Here is a 22941-nt window from a genome sequence, read left to right on the forward strand (position 1 = left end):
CCCCCTGGTGCACAATCTCTCTGCCCCAAGTCAACCCTGTAATGCCCAGCCTCTCATTTCCAGGTGGACACTGGGTGCCTGGCTTCTCTGGATCCCAAGTGGGCACCCTAGTACCAGGCCTCTCTGCCCCAAGTTGGCCCCCAGGTGTCCCAGTGATATGACCCAGGTTGGCCCTATTGTGCTGGGTCTCTCTGCCCTAGGTGCCCAGCCTCTATCACAGGTGGATAATGGGCGCCTGGCTTCTCTGGATCCCAGCTGGGCCCCCTGGTACCCAGCCTCTCTTCCCTAGGAAGGCTCCCAGGTGCCTGGCCTCTCGGCCTCTCTGTCCTAGGTGAACCACCTGGTGCCAGGCCTCTCTGTCCTAGGTGAACCCCTGATGCCCAGCCTCTCTGTCCCAGGTGGGCCTCACATGCCCGGCCTCTGTCCCAGATGGGCCCCCTTGTACCCGGCCTCTCTGTATCAAGTGGTTTCCTGGGTGGCAGGCCTCTCTGCCCCAGGTGGGCCCCACGTACCTGGCCTCTCTGTATCAAGTGGGTTCCTGGGTGGCAGGCTTCTCTTCCCCATGTGGGCCCCCTGGTGTCTGGCCTCTCTGTCCAAGGAGGGCCCCCTTGTGCCCGACCTCTCTGTCCCTGGTGGGTTCCCTGGTGCACAGCCTCTGTCCCAGGTTGACACTGGGTGCCCGGCTTCTCTGCATCCCAGGTGAGCCCCCTGGTGTCCAGCCTCTGTGTCCCACAGGTGCCTCCTGGTGCCCAGTCTCTCTACCCAATCTGGCCCCCTGTTGCCCGGCCTCTATGCCCCAGGTAGGCACTCTGGTGCTTAGCCTGTCTGTCCCAGGTGGGCCCTTTGGTTCCCAACCTCTGTTCTATGTGAATTCCTTGATGCCTGGCCTCTCTGTCTCAGGTGGGTTTCCTGGTGACCTGCCTCTCTGTCCCAGGTGCACACTGGGTGCAAGGCTTCTCTGGAACACAGGTGGCCCCCTGGTGCCCCTCCTCTCTGCCCTAGGTGAGCACCCTGGTGCCCAGCCTCTGTCCAAGGTGGGTTGCCTGGTGCCCAGCCTCTCTGTTACAGGTAGACACTGAGTGCCTGGCTTCTCTGGATCCCATGTGGGACCCCTGGTGACCAGCCTCTCTGTCCCACGTGGGCTCCTTTTTCCAGGCCTCTCTGCCCAAGGTGAACCCCATAGTGCCCAGGCTTGGTGTCCCAGGTGGACACTGGGTGCCTGCCTTCTCTGGATCCCAGGTGGGCCCCCTGGTGCCCGGCCTTTCTGTCCTAGGTGAATCCCCTAGTGCCTAGCCTCTCTGTCCCTCGTGGTAACAGGGTGCCTGGCGTCTCAGGATCCCAAGTGGGCCCCTGGTTCCCAGCCTCTATACCCCAAGTCGGCTCCATGGTGCCCAGGTTCGCTGTCCCAGGTGGGCCCCCTGGTTCCCAGGTTCTGTCCCTCGTTGGCCCCGTGGTGCCGGGCCTCTCTGCCCCAGGTGGGCCACCTGGTGCCTGTCTTCTCTGTCCCAGGTGGGCCCCCTTGCACCCAGTCTCTGCCCCAAATGGTTCCTGGGTACTCCTCTGGGAATCCCGGCTGAGCCCCCTCACTCACTGCACGGCCAGTCTCCAAAGGGCTGTTCTCAGCTCACAAGCCACATCCACCAGGGTGGCAGTGAAGGAGGCCACAAGCTCATTGAGCAGCTGGGAGGGGAAGCTGATGGTGTCCACGTACAGCACGGTCAGGCACGAGGGCAGGGAGCCCGTGTAGGCCGTCGTGTCCAGGGTGGCAAACAGCTCGTCCCAAGGCTGTGTGGCTGAGTCTCCCGTCAAGGCCTGGATCAGGCTGGTTTTCACTGGAGAAGGAGCGACAGGGCAGAGGTCACATGTGCAGAGCTTAGCCCAAGAAGCTAGCCCCCGTCTCCGCTGGTGCAGTGGGCTGTTGAGGCTGAGCCTGGGACTCCCCACACGGGCAGTTGTCAGGGCCTCAACCCTTCTCCCTGCACGTCCCTGGAAGCGAAGCTGGCAGACCATTCTTGGGCTCCAAGAGTAACTGTCTCTCTTCCCCACCGGCAATGGCTGGACAATGAGATTCAGGGAGAACATGCCAGCAGTGGAAAATCCCAGCAACTGCCACAACGCCTTCCCAAAGGGAGCCTCCTCGGCCTCTCCTTCAAAAACCCACCACTCTCCTCACTGTGCGCGACTTCCCTGGGCAACCAGCTAGACCACGGAACCTTGTCCGGGAGCTGCTTTTCTAATAAAGAGCTGGGACAGCCTCGTAACTGTTTGTCCTCGTGCCTCGGTTTGTCCTCACAAATCTGCCCTGTCCTAGAGGGTACAGGCTGCTGTGAGCCAGCACTGGTGCCACGGCGACAAAAGGGTTTGGCTTTTGAAGTTGGAACTTGCTCCCGAAACACCCCAGCAAGGTCGAAGTCACTGTGGTATCTGCGAACCAATAACCAACCTGCTCACGGGGTCCAGCCAATCTACAGCAATCCCATGCAGGGTTCTAACCCTGTCCACAGAGCCAGAGTGACCCAGAATGACCAGATGCAGGCCTCTAACCCTGTCCACAGGGACTGTGATCTAGATTAACCCCAGTGTGATCCAGATTAAACCCATGCAGGCCTCTAACCCTGTCCACAGATCCAGCGTGACCCAGAATGACCCCATTCAGGATTCTAACCCTGTCCAGAGCCAGTTTGATCCAAGCTGACCCAATGCAGGCCTCTAACCATGTCCACAGAGCCAGTGTGGCCCAGACTGGCCTCATGCAGGATTCTAACCCTGTCCACAGGACCAGTGTGACCCAGACTGACCCCATGCAGGCCTCTAACCCTGTCCACAGGGTCTGTCAGACCCAGACTGACCAGATGCCGGCCTCTAACCCTGTCGACAGAGCCAAAGTGACCCAGACTGACCCATGCAGGATTCTAACCCTGTCCACAGATCCAGTGTGACCCACACTGACCCCACGCAGGATTCTAACCCTGTCCACAGAGTTAGAGTGACCCAGACTGACCCCATAAAGGATTCTAACCATGTCCACAGGGTCTGTCAGACCCAGACTGACCCCATGCAGGCCTCTAACCCTGTCCATGGGGTCTGTCATACCCACACTGAACCCATGCAGGATTCTAACCCTGTCCACAGATCCAGTGTGACCCAGACTGACCCATGCAGGATTCTAACCCTGTCCACAGAGTCAGAGTGACCCAGACTGACCCCATGCAGGCCTCTAACCCTGTCCACAGAGCCACTGTGACCCAGGGTGACCCAGACTGGCCTCATGCAGGACTCTAACCCTGTCCACAGAGCCAGTGTGACCCAGACTGGCCCCAAGTAGGATTCTAACCCTGCCATGGGGGCTAGTCCCACAGACTGATCCTATACAGGGCTTCTAAACCTGTCACTGTTCACAGAAGCAGAGAGCCTCATCTTCCTCCGGAGAAGTGGCTGGTGGGTTTGAACTGCTGCCCCTATAGTGGGCAGCCCTGCGCTGACCTCACAGCACCACAAGGAACCCTCCTGAAATGGACACAGGAACAAAACCCCCATGGGCAGTGAGTTCGTTATGACTGTGACCCCGAGGGTCAGGATAGAACCTCCTTGTGGGTTCCTGAGACTGTCAGTCTTCACGGGAGCAAACGGTGCAACTCCTTCGGAGAGGCTGGTGGTTTGAAGCACTGACATGGTGGTGAGGGGTCCACAGCGACCCGCTGTACCCACTGGCCACTGAGGAGTTTCGTGGCAGCTGACGGGCGTGGAGGCCTCCTGGTGCCACAGGCAGCCCACATACCCGGTGTGGCAATTGCTGTCACGGGGGAGGCCAGGCCAGCCCAGGGTGACTTCACCCCACCGACAGGCCCCCAGCCTGCACTGTCCCGGGCCAGGCCAATCAGCTGGGATGATCAGGGGCTGATGTGTGCACGTAGTGGCCAGCCTTGCTTCCCAGTCCGTCTCAGTCGGGACGCCCCACTGAAGCTGGATCAGTGCTGCTGCAGCAAGCAGGGCCACCTGACTGATGGGTGGACGGAGACTGCTTGTGAGGTGCCGTCAGGGAATGGTTCCCACGGGCGCTTCAGGAAGCGGATGGTTCTAGCACTAACCCACTAAGGCCTAAGGAAGCACCACGGTGGGGATGACCCATCCTGACCACTGACCACAGTCGCTGTGGACCACAGGTCACTCCTCGCCAGTCTGTGTGCCCATGTCCTCTCATCACAGTCTCTGTGCCCACGTCCTCTCATCAGTCTGTGCTGATGTCCCCTCATCAGTCTGTGCCCATGTTACCTCATCACAGTCTAAGTGCCCACATCCCCTCATCACAGTCTCTGTGCCCAGGTCCACTTATCAGTCTGTGTGCCCATGTCCCCTCATCAGTCTGTGTGCCCACATCACATCATCAGTCTGTGTGCCACGTCATCAGTCTGTGCCCACATCATCTGCTCATCACAGTCTGTGTGCCCACGTAACCTCATCAATCTCTGTGCCCACATCACATCATCAGTCTGTGTGCCACGTCCACTCATCAGTCTGTGTGCCCACGTCACCTCGAGATCAGTCTGTGCGCCCACATCACCTCATCACCAGTCTGTGTGCTCATATCCCTTCATCATCACAGTCTGTGTGCCCATGTTGACCCCTCAGTCTTTATTCCCCCACATCAACCCCTGCCATCTGGGCAGCCCTCCTCATGCCCTAGTTTCTCACTAGTTTGTGTACCCCATGACGGCGACTGTGGGAAGCTCGCGGCCCTGCAGCTGCTGGCGCAGCAGTCTCCGTTTGGTGACAAGGTTCTGCAGCGCCTCCTTGATCCGTGCCTTCCTGTCCTTCAGATGCTGTGCACTTGCAGGAACGTCTCCCCTGCAGCACCCGGCAGAGGGTGGGGTGAGCATGTTATCTGCGCCTGTGTGCATGACGTAATCCCAGGGTGGGGAGGTGAATGGGACCCTGGGCCTGCATGAGAGCCGTGAGCATGGAAGCCATGGACGACGTCATCCCAGGGCGGAGCTGGGGGGAACCATCCAGGGTATGCTCTGTGCCATCAAGTTCACATCACAACAGTGTCCTGAGCTCACCCTGGAGCAGGGGTGCCCATATCCTACAAGAGTTGTGCCCTTCTAACAGAGGAGGTGGGACACAGAGGGGAGATGGCCACATAGAGACGGAGGCACAGGTTGGAAAGATGCGGACACAAGCTCAGGAATGTCCAGGGCCCCCAGGAGCTGGGAGAGACCATGAGGAAGGACCCTTCCCTGGAAGCCTCCTGAAGGAGCCCAGCCTTGCCCACCCCTGAACCTCCTCAGACTCTGGGTCACTAGATCTGGGAGACAATGTTGTTACCTCCCGCCTCTAATTTCAGTCCCCTTGCTGTGTCCCTCTGGACACACAGGCCCCGAGGTGTGAACATGCCACAGAAACCCCGAGTCACCTGCACACCCACCATCCTAGGCATCTCGCAAGGTCCCCCTCCCCGACTCCCAAAGGGCAGGCCATGAGCACAGCCCCCACCCCACCCCGGGGCCAAGAAGCAGCACATGCACCCGAGGCCATGACGTAGCGAGAACCCCCACCCTGTCGGTCTAGGGGGGATGGGTCCTTCTTCGGGTCGGACCTGGTGCAGAAACAGGAGGGCATGTTGGCTGGTCATCCCCTCCCTGCCCATCACATGCTGCCCCCGTGTCCCCCCTGCTGACACTGTCTGCGATGGCATCTGCTGGGCAGCCTCCTCGAGGTGCATCACAGACGAGGGCACCAGGCCAGGAATCTGCCACAGCACCCACAGGGTGCTCAGCAGTGAGGGTCAGAGGTCCACCCTAGGGCTTACCGCTGCCCAACACTGTCTTCTGCTGTCCATGATACACCACTGCCCCACTGTCCATGACTCATCACAGCCACACTGTCCTCTAGTGTCCATGATCCTCTGTTGTCTGTGCTATGTCAGGGTGGGAGGTGACAAAGGCTGCCAGCATCCACCTGAGCAGGGGGATCTCAGAGTCTTTGGGAAACTAACACTGAGGGACATGTGGTGAGGAGTATAGTCCCCAATTTTAACAGAGGGAAGCTGGAAAGCTAGCATTCCCTGGTAGGAACGCCTCCACCTTGGTGAGTCAGAGCTAAGTCCAAGTACATCATCCTGCTTTAAATATAGTTCCCAGCGATTCCCCCGACCAGCTATGCTGCCTTAAAGTGAGCACAGGGGTGATTTTAGGTCCGTACAGTAGCAGATACCCTGTTGCTACCTCTTCCTGCCCTGTCACCCAGCCCCACTCGCACCTTCCCTCAATGCAGTTCTGAGGTTTCCTCACCTGTGAGCTCAGGGACCTGACTGTTGGTGCCATCCACCTTGTGACTATATGTAACAGTTGAACAAGCATATCTTTTGGCTACCTGTAAATATCCCAAGATAGTAAAGACGCTTCTCTCCCACTTCCACATGGACCACCAAGAGGGGCTGAGGTGAGCATGCTAACATAAAATGTGTCTGACTTACACATTTAATCTCTCTTATCGTTCCAATTCTCTGCGACTTTACTGTAATCTTCGTATGTTATAACCGTACAACTGGGCCTACTGACCCTTAGGTTGTCAGAAATTGGTTTCCTCTAACAAGAGTCTACCTGTGCAGGGGGAATACTAGAGTCTACCTGTGCAGGGGGATCTCAGCCAGGGCCATCTGCAGCCAGGCCTCCTCGGGGCAGGCATAGCAGCTGAGGATGTACAGCACAATGGTGAAGCATTCTAACACCTGCAAGCCCCAGGTCGCCTCCAGCTCCTTCTGCAAGGGCCAAGAGGGGAGCATCTGAGGACACAGCTGGGCACCGAACAAACCTGAGCATGTGGCAACCACCTGGGCAGATGTACAGCTGGGTGCTCAGCACACCTGTGCAGGGGGCATGGTTGAGGACACGAACACATGGCCAAGTACACATCTGAGCAGGGAACTACCCTGGAACATGATACACAACTGAGCAGGCGGCAAACCTGGTCGATGCAAATCTAGGCAGAGAATTCACCTGCACACCTGGGCAGGCATACACACCTGAGTAGGTGACACACAGGCTGACCATACCTGGGCAGGTGGCCGTGGATAAAGTGGGGCTATCCCTCTTTTTGTCCCCGACTTGATCGTCCTGCGGCAGGCTCTGCCCCCCCACCTGTGTCAATGGTCACACCTGGTAGCTGTAGGTGCTTGGCCCAGGTGTGTGAGTACCTTTTGTCAGGAGACATCCTCCCCACATTCAGGAAGACAGACGTGACTTCTGGGGAGCCACGGAGCGCCTCTAACGGAAGAGGACGTCACAGGAGTCTGGTGCCCTCACACACCTGCCCTAGAAGTCATTCTGAGGACAGTGGGGTGCCTCAGGAGTGCACAGGACAGCCACACAGTGGTCAGAGGGGGGGTCTGGGGTCTCCTTGCAGGTGTGTGACCCCTCACAGCCCTATCAGTGCAGGCAGATTATTGGCAGTTTGTCTGACGGGGCTTGGGGAGGGGGACTATGCCGCAGGTACGATGGTGAAGAGACCCACGTGTCTGAGGACAGCAGGGGCCCTGGACCCAGCATGGTGAGTGGGGCCACAGGTGCTGAGGGGGCGCCTGCCCAGGGGCTGTGAGTGCATGGCAGCAGGTCCCACCTCTACGTCTGAGGTTTAGGGCTAAAAGCCCTGGGCTTCTGCAGGGAGCGGGCTGCAGCCTATGCCAATATTGGAAGGGCTTGCCAGCTGTGGGGTGGGCAGGTAAGGGAAGAGGGGTCTGCGCCGCCCACCTCCATAATGCACCTGTCAGCTGCTCCAAGTTGCCTCGGCCAAAGACCAACCGGTTGTCGGGCGGCTTTGTGGGCACCACCAGGCTCTCCACCACCGACCAGCTGTCCAGCGTGTGCACCAGAGACCCAACTCAGCCACCAGCCACTGGGCCCGAGGAAAATGCGGAGCGGAAAACAAACCCCAGGGCCCCGCCCGCTTCTGGTTGCCTAGCCCCAAAACCCCGACCCTCCAGAGCCCAGGACATTTCGAGGCCACGCCTCCCCGCCGCCTAACCGCGAGAAGTCTAACGTCGGAGGCCCCGCCCTGAACATTAGGCCCGCCCCCGGAAGCCCGCCCTGTCCCCTCCAGTCTGCGTCTGCTTCCTCGGGACCCACTCACTGTCCGGGTGGAGCAGGCACGCGCAGGTCGCTGGCCCGCAGCAGGGGCCCTCAGCTCAGCAGTGCCTCTTCCTCGTCCCCCTTCTCCTCTCCTTCCGAGTCTTCTGGCTCCTCTCCCCGGGCTCCCGCATGCAGGCCGCACGCGGTTCCCACCCCCGCGGCCCCCCGCCTGGAGCCTGGGGACTGAAGGCAGAAGGGCGGGGCGGCCGTGAGTCTCGCGAGAGAACAGGAGCCCACCATGGAGGGCAGCCCGGAGGGTCATAATTCGCTTCTGCCGCCGCCCCTAGGGGCGGGGTTTCTGCTGAGTCTCCATTGGCCGCACCGGGTCACGTGTTCTCTGAAGCTGAAACCCAGCCAGACCGACCTGATCTAGACGTGGCGGCTCGGTCGATGCTGTCTTCCCTAGGAGCTCAGCTTGGGGTTCCCGACTGGGGGCCATCTCAGGATTCCTGGCGGGGCAGCAGTTAAGTGCTCACCCGCTGACTGACGGTCATTTGTTCAAGCCCGCCAACAGTACCGCTGAAGAAAGACCAGGTGATCACCGGCCTTAAAGGTGACACTCTGTGTCACGTGGGGTGTCTGTGAGTGGGAAGGGACTCGAGGGCACCTGACCACAAAATGAGCTGTGGACCCACCCTGGTCCCTCCTAGTGCCCTAGTGGCACCGTGGTCAAGCGCTGTAAATGGAAAAACCAGAAAAGACAGGCAGTCTGTTCTCCTCAAGATCCTCCAGCCGGTTCGCCTCAAAGCAACCTGATGTACAAAAGCACAAAACACGGCGTGTCTGCACCATCCTCACCAGCGTTAAGTTTGAGTCCATGGCTGCAGCCGCTTGTCTGCCCATCTCCTTGAGGGCCTTCCTCCTTTTCCCTGCCCCTCCACTTTACCAAGCAGGATGTCCTTCTCTAAGGGCTGGTCTCTCCCCACAGCATGTCCAAAGTACGTGAGACCATGTCTCACCATCTGATTGGAAGCCTGGGGCACCCCGTGGGGCAGTTCTCTGTAACAGGACCCACTGAGTCGGAATGAACTTCGAAGATTAGCAAGCCACAGACACCCATCCTCCCTTCAGGATGCCTGGGAGCCCCAAGGTGGAAGATCTGAGGGCAGCTCAGGAAGAGCTTCCCGCCACTGGTGCATAGTCTGGAAAACTCCATCCGTGTGGAGTCAGCTTTCCCTTTCATGAGTGCCCCAGCCCTGCTTCGAACTCGGTACCCATAGAATAACTATGTTCCCTTCAAACTCGCCTCTCCATTTGCATTAGGCCAGGTTGACTAGAGAAAATAATCCAGTGACACTCATGTGTGAGAGAATTTTATATCAAGACCTAATTATGCATCAATAAAACATCCCAGCCCAGATCAAGTCCATAAGTCCAATACTAGTGAATAAGTACCTCTTCAGACTCATGCAGCCACATGCAATGATGCAGAATTCAGGAAGATCACAGGCCAGCCGGGTGCAGAATCTTGTGGATCCAATAGTGGTGGACACATCTCCAGGGCTCCCGGAGGTCTTGTGGCTCATCAACAGGAAGGTGCAGGCAGAGAAGAAGAAGGGGAAGTTCCCGGGACCCTCCTTATGAGGAGGCCACGCCCCACAAGGAAGCGCCGTGAGGCTGTCATCTGATTGACAGGTAGACTCCACCCCTATCTTTCAAGTTCACAAGGAATGCTATAATGCCCACACCACTCTGCAGAATAAAGGCTCGTTTGTTTACACTAATACGAAAATAAGAGTTTATATTAATGCACTGCACTAATCCTGGAGAACAGAGAGACGATCCATTTATTTTTTTAAACAAAAGTAAGAAGATGTGTAGGGCCTGGCTGATGTGACAGTCATATATGTTTACCAGAGAAATAAGAGCAATCTGTCTGGTCTTCAGGAACTTCAAATCCCTGAAGGAAAAGAGAGAGAGAGAGAGAGACAGAGACAGACAGAGCCACCTGGTCACGTTTCAGGCGTGTATTGAATCACGCTTTAGTCAATGAAATCCTGTAGCTACAGCAGTAGAACCATCACCACCTCTGCCACCCTGACTGCCCCCACAAAACTTACTAACTCAGCACCCTCTGTTTGAAGCAGATCAATCTCATCAAAAAGACAGAAGCATCGCATTGTCTTTGTCACGCTTAGGTTTTATTATTCAATGCCATCATACATATGGTGATATGGGGTTGACGGTTCAAACATACACCCTCCCTTCCCACTCACCTCTCGCAGCGCAGGCCCTCTTCCTTTGTGAAGAGAGGTGATGGCTGGCTGGCTGGCTGGCTGGATGAGAGAAAGAGAGAGAGAGACAAAGAGAAACTTCGCGCAGGAGGGCCTTCTCTAGGCTCTCAGAGTGACTGAGAGTAGGAGGGAGTGGTGGTCGGTCCCACCATGTGCGCCATAGCGCACCCGCGTGTGGCCTAAGGGACTCCCAGTGATTCCCCCTAGCGGCGACGAGGAGGACGACAGGATCTCTTCTAGGCAGCTGCTGGTCTACCCGCCTCTCTCGCTGGGGCGGCCAGGGATTCCTGGGCCCTCCCCCCCCTCCCCGCCGGCCTCACCCGGGAACCCTGGGTAGGCCCTGGATGCTCCTCCTCTCTTTCCTTCTCTTCTCTCCTCCTTTCCTGAGCTCCTCTCCGCGGGCCGGGTCGACCCGGGCCGACCCAGGGACAGGAAGACAGGCGCGCCCGCGGGACTCTTGGGAGGGAGAGAGGGAGAGACGGAATGCACCTGGCCGGCACCCGAGCCTCCGCCGCGCGCCCGTCGCCTGGCGGGCAGAGGGGACACCCTGGGCGCGCGCTCTGCGCAGCGCAGACAGAGGCCCCTCACAAGGCAGACTGGGCCAAGGACACACACCGGGCCACCAGGCGGAGGGAACAGGCAAGAGGGCGAGACGGTTCCAACCTCCCCTCTCTCCCCGCCCTCGCGCCCCTCGTCTCAGAACGCCCAACCCGAGCACGGGAGGAAGCGAGCAACACAAACCTTGTGTCAAGGGCTGACTTTCACAATTAGGTCACAGAGATTGATTGTGCTGCCTGCCTGCCCCTTGCTACCTACCTCCCCCCCACCCCCCTCTCACTTCCTACCTATGCCCTAACTCACACCACTGCCTACCTTCCTACCTGTTCACTTATCTCCCACTCTCATTTCCTACCTACCCCCATTACCTGCCCTAACTCCCCCCACTACCTCCCCTACCCGCCCCTACCACACACAAAACTCAAAGTAATGTAACAGCTAATTTAGTCCCCAACGATGCACGGGGGAAGGGGGGCGGCGGGGGAGCGTGGCTCAGCTGGAATCACTTCCATGAAATAGTTAATAATAGCCTAAAATCCGTCTTCTTGCAAGGGCTGCTCCATCCAAGGTCAAGGAAGCAGACAGCCCAGTCTTCCAGAGAGCGATGCGCTCTGTCCAGCCAGAGGCAGCAGGCAGCCAGATGGGTCCCCGACGCTCAGCCAGAACACCGGATCCGACCGTCACAAGCTCAAACGAAGTGTACTATCGCACCAGTGGTATGGCAATGCACATCTGAAAGGGGGGGAAAACCTCAAGCTTTAGAGGCACGATCCATGGGTCGGGTGGCCCCACACATAAGTCGTATACATTAGCTCACAATTGGAGACAGAGAACTAGCTAAGGCAGTCACACAGTGGGGCGACACCGCCACAGAGCGAGAAAGCGAGAGCCTGGGCTTGGAAAGCCATTTATCTCTCTGCCCACCGGATCAAAACTTTATCACACCCCAACTGTTCTTATAGGCCAGGTTGGCACAGCAAGCGGATCACACCACCCAACATAGCACACTAGCCCCCGCACCCCTCCCAGAGTGCCCTCTCTCTCCCTTTCGTAGAGTGAAAGGAAAGCTTCTTTGCAACCTGAGGACTAACCCCCTCCTTCTCTCTCTCCCCCTTTTGTGGGCCTCTCAATGAAAACAAAAGCAAACAGCGGAGACAGTGGCGGAGATGCCTCCCGCAAGTCACATCCACCCGCCTGTTGGACATAAGGGCTCCGCCCCAACCTCTCTGCCTTGGGAACCTAATGAAAATGCCCCGCCCAGGGGGAAACTTCCCCAGGGCCACCTTGACATAATACAGACCTCGTTAATAGGCGCCGCTGAACTTTTCCCCTGCCCTGTGTTCTCAGAATACACTGTGTTGGCCAGGCGTCTTTTTCATCATGCACCCCCGCCCCACCCCCATCATAACACCCTTCACAGTTCTCCACTGTCCCAAGAATTTTCCCAGGTGGGGGGGTGAGGACAGCCTCCTACAACGAATCGTGAGTTCAATAGGCAAAATCTTACCGCTAAGACAGAGAGAGATGAAGAAAGTCCTATATAGAATGAGATGGGAATAATGGAGGCAGACACAGCTCAGGGGTAGCTTTCTCACCCTCAGCTTCACTTGGTGGTCTGCATGGACAGAGCTGGAGAGAAGACTTCGTCTACAGCTTACCAAGGCTTCTCTTTCTCTCAGGGCTTCTCTTTCTCTCACCACACACATCACAGGAAGGAAGGGGACATAACACTAGGCATCAGCATGGAAAGAAGGGGGCCAGCTAGGGGTGTATGAGTGCAGTAGGAAGGAGAGGAACCAGAGTGACATGGCAGAGACCCTAGACTCAACGGGGCAGCTTAGCCTTGCTCACTCTTGAGTGGGCTGGACCTCTACCACTACCACCCTGATCGGAAGGGAGCAGACCTTGCCTTACCTAACTACCTACCTACCTACCTGTGGTGGGATAAACAGTGGTGTCTGTCTGCTTACTCTAGATGACTGATCTCCCTGAGGGAGAATAACCCCAAAACTACGTTGGGTGACTGACCTTTCAGTGGGATATGCCTGGGGGAGACAACTCGGGAGAAAGCTTGGCTTCCCACATTCCCCACCCACCCGGCTGACGTACATTATTAACAGTGCCTCTTTGGCTTCTGCGGGGATCTTCGTGGATGTGGAAGAACACATCCATCCCTCCCTACCACGCGGCGGCCTAGGCTGTGGCCCTTACCTACCTTTATAAAAGCAGACACCTTACAAGAATATGAGGGGCTGCTGGGTTTGAGAACTGGCCACTTGGACTCTGAACTAGAACTCTACAGTCAGGGTTAGAGTGCTCGCTTGCTCACTCAAACCAGTTCAACCCCATACCGGGAGGCGGACAGCAGTGAGCGTGCGAAGATAGAGATAAAGATTTAAATTTTTTAAAAAGAGAGCGCACGTGCGAGGGCAAGCCAGATTCTGCACCTCAGCCAGGCCCTCTTCCTCTGTGAAGAGAGCTGATGGATGGATGGATGGATGGATGGATGGATGGATGGATGGATGGATGGATAAGAGAGACTGACACAGACACAGAGGCAGAGAGCAGCAAGCATGCGAAAATAGATTGATAGATGGGTGAGCCACATTCCACACCTCAGCTAGGCCCTTTGCTTTTGTGAAGAGAGGTGATGGATGGATGGATGGATGGGAGGATGGAGACAGACACAGACAAACCCCACACAGGAGGGCCTTCCCTTCCCCTCTAGGCTCTCAGAGCCACACACTCATAAGCCAATCTCTCATAAGCCATAAAAGAGGCAGACAGAGAAACAGGATTCCATGCCCCTGCTTTTCCCATGGACCAACAAGCAGATGGCGGGAAGAGGGTAGGGGCCTGCAGGCAGAGCGAGGGGAGCGGTCCCATTCGCCATGAATGTCCGTCCCTCGTCTGGCGCGGCTAAGGTCCAGCTCGGGAGAGCGCAACAGCACCACGTCGATCAGGGGTGTGTTCAAGTCAAGTCACTCGAGGAGAGCAAAAAAAATTTTATTTAAAGGCCCTGTAGGGTTCTGGAAGAGGTCAGGGAAGGAAAAAGGCCCAGTTTCTGCCTCCACCAGACCTGCCCAGGGCCACTGAAGGACAGCCGCCAAAAGGACACAGAGAGTGCCTGGCAATGAAGACTGAGCGCACAGGGCGTGGAAGGCACTCCGCTAAGTGTGGCATGGCTTCCCGGGATGCCTGCCGTGGGCAGAGGGCGCCGGGAGCACAGAAGACCCATCCCGCCAACCTCTCTGTGGGTCTCGCCACCCTCAAGGGCACCGGAGGCCAGAGGAGGCACCACAGGGTCGGGACACAGCTGGACTTGCAAGAGCCGGCGCACGGGCCTCAAAGTGGGTGACTCACGAGGGATCGAAGGGACTGCGTCACGGGCCATTGGTAACCCAAAGGCAACCCAGGGAATCAACGCACACGTCCAGAGCATCAGACCGACCTCTTCAGTGAGGGCCACTGAAAACGAGCGTGTCAGCACCTATCTGGTGGCCCAAAATGACCGAGTTCAGCGAAAGAAATAACATGCCAGGAGATGGGGCGGTGGCGTCTCCCGACAGGGCACCCCCCCAACCGCGTTTTAGGCCAAAGGCCAGTCACATGACCCCATAGCACTCACTTCCGGAGGTCCTGGGACCCTCTGGTCAACCTCCCGAGAATAAAGGGGTGGGAGTGGGGAGGAGAGGGGCAACGTGCCCTCGCCTGACGCAGGCGCCGCACACTGGAGGTCCCGCACATCGGTGGGGCTGGCCACTGATGTGGAAGCATGTGTGAGGAACTTAGACATTTTTCTCACGCTCCACCTGAGGAACCAGAAAGTGGGAATTTAGGAAACAGTCTGGCCTACAGTGGGCAGCGCCCATATCCGTCGTAAGGACACCAGCTTCCTGGGCTCATTAGGCTCCAAGTTAGGACTTGGACAAATTCTCTTTGATGGTCTGAGTCTTCACTCTTGACTGGTGGTCGCTGACATTCCCTGGAACAGACCACCTGTCTGCTCAGTCGGGTGCAGTCCCCGAAGGCAGGTTCCCAGGAGTCATGGCTGCACAGTGCTTACACACGTTGGGCTGCTCACCGTGTTTAAACCACCAGAAGCTTTGCGGGAGAAAGGACTTTCTACACCTGTGAAGAATTCTTTCAGAAACTCACCGGAGCAGTTTCCTGAGCATGAATCCGCTAAGGGCCGGTCATAGGAACTCACGCGTGCGTTTTGTAATAATCAACCGCCGCCTCCCACCAGTCCAGCTTCACTAAAGGCAGGTCCAAGCACGTGCAGCGCACGCCAACCCTCGGGGTGACCAAGAGTCACCAGGACCGGTCTGAACCCCAAGTGGGCACTCAGATTCTCAGTAGTCTCCTCTGATGGTACCAGCACCTGTTGTGGTTGAGCCTCCTGAGCCCAGGTATGGTTACAGTGAACTTCATGGGTCCCTCCAAAGGGCCGATAGCCATTGGAAGTGCTCGTGGATGAACGCTCTGTCCGTGACCGGGGTCTGATCGTAGAGGCCACAGTGGCTTAGCGCTGGTCGGCCAAGACTGATGGACACAGACACTGGCGACAGAGGCGGCAGTGAAACCCGCCAACCCTTAAGGCTGCAGGTACAACCTCGGGCCACCTCTCCAGGCCAACGTTCTGTCACCGCCAGGACGACCCAAGTGACGCCGCCGGCGTTCTGGAACTCTGGGGCCGGCGACACAGGCCGCTCTGGTCCCATGGCGTTGGCGACAGAGCTCCAGAGAGAAAGTGAAAGTGACCTCTAGATGGCGGACTACAGGCGTGACAGGTGACAAGGAGGATTTGGAAAATAGGAAAAATAAAATGTTTAAGATAAATATTAACTTAAACTAACAAAATTAAAAGAAATATAAGGTACAGGATTATGTAAAAAATATTTATGTGTAAAATTAAATATTCTATTAAGTTGAATATTTAAGTCAAACATTGTTTTACATCAAATTTATTAAAATAAATTAATACAATACTATGAAATAATAAACACAGGAAGTGAAACCTTTAAACAAATAAAATAGTAAAATGTGTTCACATTTCATATATCGTTAAATTTAATTTGATATATATAAGAAACTGAAAATAATTGGAGATTAAACTTTAAATCAATGTTGAAAGACAGTGAATACATGTAGACAGTGAAATCACTTTGAAATACAATATAATTAGAATTATTATAACAGAATAGCAATGTATTTAATATATAATTAAATAACAGTAATAAAATTGAGTAAAACTATATTACTTTTACCAGAACTACATGAATTGAAAATTAACGAATAAATGTCATTTCCAAACTGGTTGTAAGATTGTGCTGACAACATTTCCGAATCTCCATGATGGTGTTCTTTTAAGAAGTAATGAATGGTATTTATTGTACAACTGTGGTGTGCCTGCTCTGTCTGAGGTCCGGATTGTGCCCTCCAGGACCTCTCGCCAGGTGAACCATCTGGGAATCTGGAAGTGAGTGAACTCCATCTCAGCAGGGTTGTTAGTGCAGGGTACGTTGGTACCCCTGGACTGGCAAGAAATCATCCCATAACTATCCATTGGATCCTCAACTTCCTTAGGGGCCTAGCACAAATCCTTCCCAAAATCTAGCACCATGAACTTAACTGTGCACTCAGCCTGAAAAAAAATGACGTCTGATTTAGATGCCTTGTCCCCAGACAGCATATATGCTGACAAGAATGCCATGCAGGACAGACATTGACCTCAAATGGCCAAGGGAAGACAGTCTTACCCCTCACTCACCCCGCTCCCTACCCTGTGAGCTCCTTGACAGGCAGAAGGCGCTGACTCATTCTGGGTGCTTGCACCTCCCAGTTTTCCCGTTGCTTTTTCTTTTCCTTTTCTTGCCATTCTTTTACTTTGTATTATTTCTTTCTCTGTTTTCCTTTTTCTTGATTTTTTTTCTATTTTCCATTGACCACTTTCTTTGCTGGGACTGCCTCATCATTTGTTTTTTCCCTTTACTGCTCCTCACCCTGCATCCTACTCCCATCAAGGATTACATTCTTTTTTTTTCTTTCATCCTTTTTTCCCTAACCCTAAAAGGGTTACAGTCTTGGAAACTCCCAGGGCAGTTCTACTCTGTCCTACTGGGTTGCTATGAGTCGACCTCCCAGTCTTGTTTTCCTTACCTCTTTTCTGGTCTGGCAGCAGGAGCTCTGGGTGCGAAAATCTACCTGGATGCCATCTTCCCTCTCTCCTGCTTGCTCTTTTTGAAAGTTACAGTTAATCCACTAATTTTACCTTCTGCTGCTATTCAAGCATGCTTTAAGCCTAGGTAAGGGATAAGTGAGTTTTATGGCCTTTAAAGATGAACTGAGAAGCCCACTCAGGGATGCTACGAGGGGAAACATTTTCAGTTTCTTGGTAGCCCAACTAGATGAATAAAAATTCGTCTACATTTCAAGACATTATACTACTGGCTGTTGTTTATTTGAACCCTCAACACTAAAAGCCAAGGGCAGGTTTTCACACTAGAAGAAACATTCGTTGATGGTTACCAGGAGTAGGGATGGAAGTGGGGGAGGGGAAGGTATGGACTACGGGGTCAACAAATGTTAATTTGGATGAAAAGGAAAGAAATGTACAATAAGAGGAAGGTTAGGGAAAATGAAGGAGACAAGCGAAAATATCTGGGAAATTTTCATGAGTGAAAAGGAATAGAGACAAATACTCATATACACAATCCCGCAATAGTTACTTGCATAGACATTCAGGTTGAATGGCTGTGCCAGGGAAATCAGAATACAATTAAAAGATACAATTCTGACGGGACTGTTTTCAAACCATGCAGAAGTCTCTTGTTCTTTTAGATTCTTGTATCTTATTTATCTTCTGGAATTTTATTTGGAGTTGTATGAATTCTAATTTTTTTTCAAACCATTTTTCCTTAGTAATCGAAGCAACCTGTTTCATGTGGACTTAAGGCATTGGTTACTTAGCCATTGTTCCCCTAGGAGAAAAGTACATGGGAACCCTACTAACTATTTACGTGATCTGTACAAGCAGAAGAATGCTAGAGCAGGTGAACAGCAGTTCAACTCAATTCACTGTAATAGAGAGTCACGATCCCTCAATCAATTCCTAGACTTGAGCCAGATTACAGACCCACAGCCACTTCAATGAGGGGAAGGTCGGCCCCTTTAAAGATGGGTCATTGTCAAAGGTGTATACTGTCAGTCTTTCTTCTAGCCTTCCCCAAAGGGACCTGCGGCCCTTCACAAGAGTGATTGCTCGTTTCAGGTTGGTGGGGGGGGGGCGGTGAGGAGGAAAATAATCAAGCTTTATGGGGATTACTGGACACTGGCTCTGAACTGACACTAATTCCAGGAGACCCAAAACATTTTGAAGGCTCACCACTCGGAGTGGGGACATACGGATGTCAAGTTATTAACACAGTTTTACCTCAGGTACCCTTCACAGTGGGACCAGTGGGACCCCAAACACATCCTGTCATTATCTCCCCAGTTCCAGGATGCACCATTGGAATAGGCATCCTTAGTATGGTAGAGAATCTTATCGATCATCTTCCTGGAGCCCAAGGACCTTCTCTTTTCCATGTCGTTGATTAGCCCGTAGTTCTAATTTAAAAAAAAAAACTATTGAGAGAGGGTGAATAAATGTAGACTGACTATATATCTCAATACCTGGCATATTCCCTTTACAGATTAAATCCTTATATGACTGAATGCTATTTGCACAAACAATGGGAGTGGTGGTCAGGCAAAACTTACCATAATGTTCACTGGCAATGTCAGACACGGGTCTGCCAGAGTAATGCATATCTTAATAGAGCAAGCAGGGTATTGTAGTAGTAACTGTTAGTCTGCCTTCCGACAGTTCAATATTCTTGCTATAGCTGTCTTCTGCTTCTTCAGACATCATATAATTTCAGTCTTAAGTCCTCAGGTTACAGGTATGTTTGAGGTAGAGTCTAGTTCATCCAGTGGGGTTCCCACAAAGCCTAGCGCATGAGCAGGTCATGTCCTGTATCACCAATATAAATCACACCTCACAGAGAGGGAGGATGGTAACCCTGATGGAAATGAAAAGTGGAGGCTTGATTCATTTGTGGAATTTTTTGTTTATTTTTTTCTTTTGATTCATTTGTTTTTAATGACCGGTGCTTCTAGGCTTTCAGAAATAAATGCGCCACACTTTAGGACTTGGAGAGATTTAAGAGTTGGATAAAATATGGTAAGGGCCCCTGGGCAGAATCAACATCATGCCATTGCCAAGATTCAAGCAATTATCCAGAGAAAACCATCCAGAGCCTAATGGACCATGGATACGTGCTTAGCTGTGGGAAGCCGTAGCTCTCGTGATATGGGTAGCCGCAACTCTCGCCGCCATTACTAGATGGCGCCGGGCAGTCAGGGCGGTGGTCCAACTAAGTGATAAACAACCACTTAGCGCATGCGCGATGCTGAGATGACGTAGTCATAACTCCACCCTGGAGTATGCAAACGAAGGTTCTGGCGAACTCACCAATCTATGCATGAGGTTTTGGCAAATGCACCAATCAAGACACAGCACGTCCCCATAGAGCATATATAAGCAGCAGTAGTTTGGGGTTTCAAGGTCTTTTACCGCATAATGAAAAATAAAACACCTGTGGAAGAATCCTGTTATGGCGCGTCTTTTCTTGCTGGCGAGACCTGGCGCGCGACACTTAGCAAGTAGTATGAAAAGACAACATTTTTAAAACTTCAACAATAGTGTATTTTGAAGGGGGACCAGTGAGATTTAAAGCGCAAAATTCTCTTTTATTTTCTGCTCAAGTGAAGTCTGACTCCCGTATTTTATTCTCTCCTATCTTCTATGACTTTGCTATAACCTTTATATATTATAACCGTACAATTGTGCCTGTGGACCCTGCAGCTGCCGGAGGCTGGCTTGCACTGATAAAACCCTTGCATCAGTGGTTATCTCTATGCACCCACTCCTTCTGTGCTTCAAAAACTGGTCAACCCAAAAGAAACAATCTAGAACACATATTAAATAAAGTAGGGAGGATAAAACAATAGCAATATAAAGACAAAAATGCAACCTATGTGTAAGAAACAAATGTCCACCATCAAGATTTAAAAAGCTAGGGAAGATCCTTTTGTGGAACAATCAAGAAACCCTAGCACTTTGAGAAAATTCAAGTTGCCCCCAGAGGGAGGTCCACTGACCAAGTATCAAGCTGGCTCCAGCAGGATTAGGATTACAATGGTCTATGTTTGATAGTAAGACTGTTCCAAATCTTTGTATATGGCTAGAGGGGATTTGTCAACAGCTTAATCTAGCTAGACACTTTGCAGATGGGTTTGGGGTTTGCACTGTCTTTCACAGCCTTTGAGAAATTGGTGTTCATAATTTTAGCTCTGACACTTTCTCTTCATCATATTTGACTTTTGTTATTGTCATCTTTGGATTACACAAGCTAGTGTGCTTCTTCCATGTGAACTTAGTTGAATCCTCACTTAGATGACAGCTTGTTTGAATACAAACATTCAAGACCACAGACACTATTCCAGTTGATAGCTGAGTACCATCTGCTCTCTTCACCACACTCTGCTGTAGCAATCTTATCTTCAGTTGTCATTTCATGAAGGTAAGTATCAGGTAGGGCCATGTTATCAGAACTACCTGTTCTTGGATTGGGGCTCCAGTTAAGCAGGAGCCCAGAACCCATATGCATGTCCATGGAATATGCATGACTGAACTTTACTTTGGCGACTGTCTTATGACAAAATCAAACCCCCATAGGACCAACTAAACTAGCACAAACAAAAACAAAGAGAAAAATTAAAAGCTCAAAGCAGGAAATGCAAACCCTATATAAACAAAAAAGTCCAACATTGTCAATCATCCCCCTGGAGTATAAGGTGATTGCACATCATTAATTTCCCCAAAGACACGGCACTCCAGACACTGTTGGTCTGAGGAGTCGATGCAAGCACAGATCCACCTTCAACTGCAGCCCATGAATTGTTGCCCTACACAGTTTGAGCTTCTGTTCTCTTCCCCTCTGTTTACCCTAAGTATGGGGCGTGGTACAAGGGAGGGAAATTCATTCTTTTGATGCGGTTCTGCTCAATATTTGCTTTCATGAAATGTTCACTGGAAAAACAGATGCTATGGCAAGGTGTGATGAGTAAATCAGAGGGTGCCAGACGATCAGAAATAGAAGTGTCTGGTGTGTGACCCAAGGACTGTAAATAATAAAACCCACGATCAGAGGATCTTAGGTTTTCATAATATTATCACTTCAAGAGAAAGCACAAAATACAATAGCATTCAAAGCTTATTGAAATGAAAAACATGTATGAAAACGCCATCCCAGCCCTTGGACTTTGAACTTGTTGCTGCTGCAGGAGACTTGGTTGGTGTAGCTATCGTGGAGCAGGGAATTACCCAGTGCTTCACGTGGCAGAATTGGCACAGGGCTGCTGAGGTACTGCCTTAGGGGCCCTCCTTTCATTGATGAAGTAGGGGGAGACGGGCCCTGCACAGACAAATGTGCAGGGACCCCCTTGCTCTGCCACACGCACACTCTGGAACAGCGTCAGGATGGAACTTCTGGTCTGTTGGGGGCGAGGGGGTAACTACTAGGCAGGTTGCTGAGGTCTGTGCCCAGCCACTGTCCCAAATGAAAAGTGTATCCTCTTAGAGCCCCTGTGCCTGAGACACCTACCATGTGAGGGAGCCCACAACTGGGGGTCAACAGTAAAGCCGTGTGTGTGTGTGTGTGTGTGTGTTAACCACTGGCTGTGGGCACCAAGGTATCAACATATGACTTTAAATATATCCCACCCGAATTTTGAGAAAATCTCAAGAATAGATTTGAATCACTGAACACGGATAGAAGACCTGATGCTGTGGGGGGCTATCAAGAACACTATATACAAATAAAGCAACAGGTCACTTTCAAAGACTGGAAAAAGCTGCCCCTGTGGAAGCTGGGGGTCCGGGATGTACTCCTAAAAAGGTCCGGCCAATGGGTACACCCTCATAGAGCCCAGGGCCGGTGAGTGGTGGAGCGGTGCACCCCAAGGCAGCAGCAGCCTACGGAGTAAACTCACCGAACATCCGAACACTTGAGGTTCCCACGTGTGGAGGGAGACATGAGGCCCCAGGATCAAGGTCAGACAGAGACCTTTAAAATACCTGAAATATTTATCACAAAATCAGAGACGAAGGTAGAGGGACAAGGACCGAATCACCAGCCAGCACTGGTTGAATGTACTTTAACATGGGGAATCTTCTTAAACGTTTGTCATGCACAAACCTTGAGCAGGGGTCAAAATTTCCCCTTAATTTAGAAAATGCTCAGCCTACAGAGTCTGAGAAGGAAATTTAGAATCAGGTGAATGTAGTATTAAAAGATACAGAAGGTATCTTGGAGGACTTCAGACATATAGAAGAGCTGACCACGCAGTTCGAGAGGCGACCCAGCATCCAGCGGAGGAGAAGTTGCAGGAGAAGACATGGAATGCAGTGGTCCCACTAGCAGGCAAATTAAAGACATTTTATTAATTTCTCAGAAGGTAGAAGCAGCATTACGAGGTCTACTGGGAGCCCTGACAAACACCCAGAGAGCAGGCTCTTGCTCAACACTTTGCAGAAATCCTTCATGTCACACTCTGGTCTGATAAACTCCAGATGGCAAATCCTGCCATGCACAATGATGTCGGTCATTATAGAAAAGCGTTGGACCTTATGGGGAAGGGCCATGTGTCTGCAGAAGGAGAGAATGAAGTAAATAATGAATGGGTAAACTTAAATTCTGTTTTATGCGGAAGCAACCCTGTTGCTGGAGTCCTCAAGTGACGCCACAACAAGCTTTGTGTCTGAGAATACAAAGTGACCAGCAGAAGATCCCACAAACAGATGGAGTACCGTGGCCTGTGGGGTAGCCACCCCCAACAGTTATTCATGGGTTCAGTAGGCACAATCATACGGTTAAGATATATAACGATTGTAGTAAAGCCATGGAGAATTGGGA

At 52.7% G+C, this 22941-nt stretch overlaps 2 pseudogenes; one reads left to right on the plus strand and one right to left on the minus strand.

Moving 5' to 3' along the window:
- Nucleotides 1-1587: 1587 nt before the first annotated feature.
- Nucleotides 1588-15642, minus strand: LOC142430571 (putative GTP-binding protein 6; annotated as a pseudogene).
- Nucleotides 15643-22188: 6546 nt separating this feature from the next.
- LOC142430572 (CYFIP-related Rac1 interactor B pseudogene) lies at nucleotides 22189-22884 on the plus strand (annotated as a pseudogene).
- Nucleotides 22885-22941: the final 57 nt, after the last annotated feature.

This window comes from Tenrec ecaudatus, chromosome 17 (genome assembly GCF_050624435.1).
Source record: "Tenrec ecaudatus isolate mTenEca1 chromosome 17, mTenEca1.hap1, whole genome shotgun sequence".
Lineage (NCBI taxonomy): Eukaryota > Metazoa > Chordata > Mammalia > Afrosoricida > Tenrecidae > Tenrec > Tenrec ecaudatus.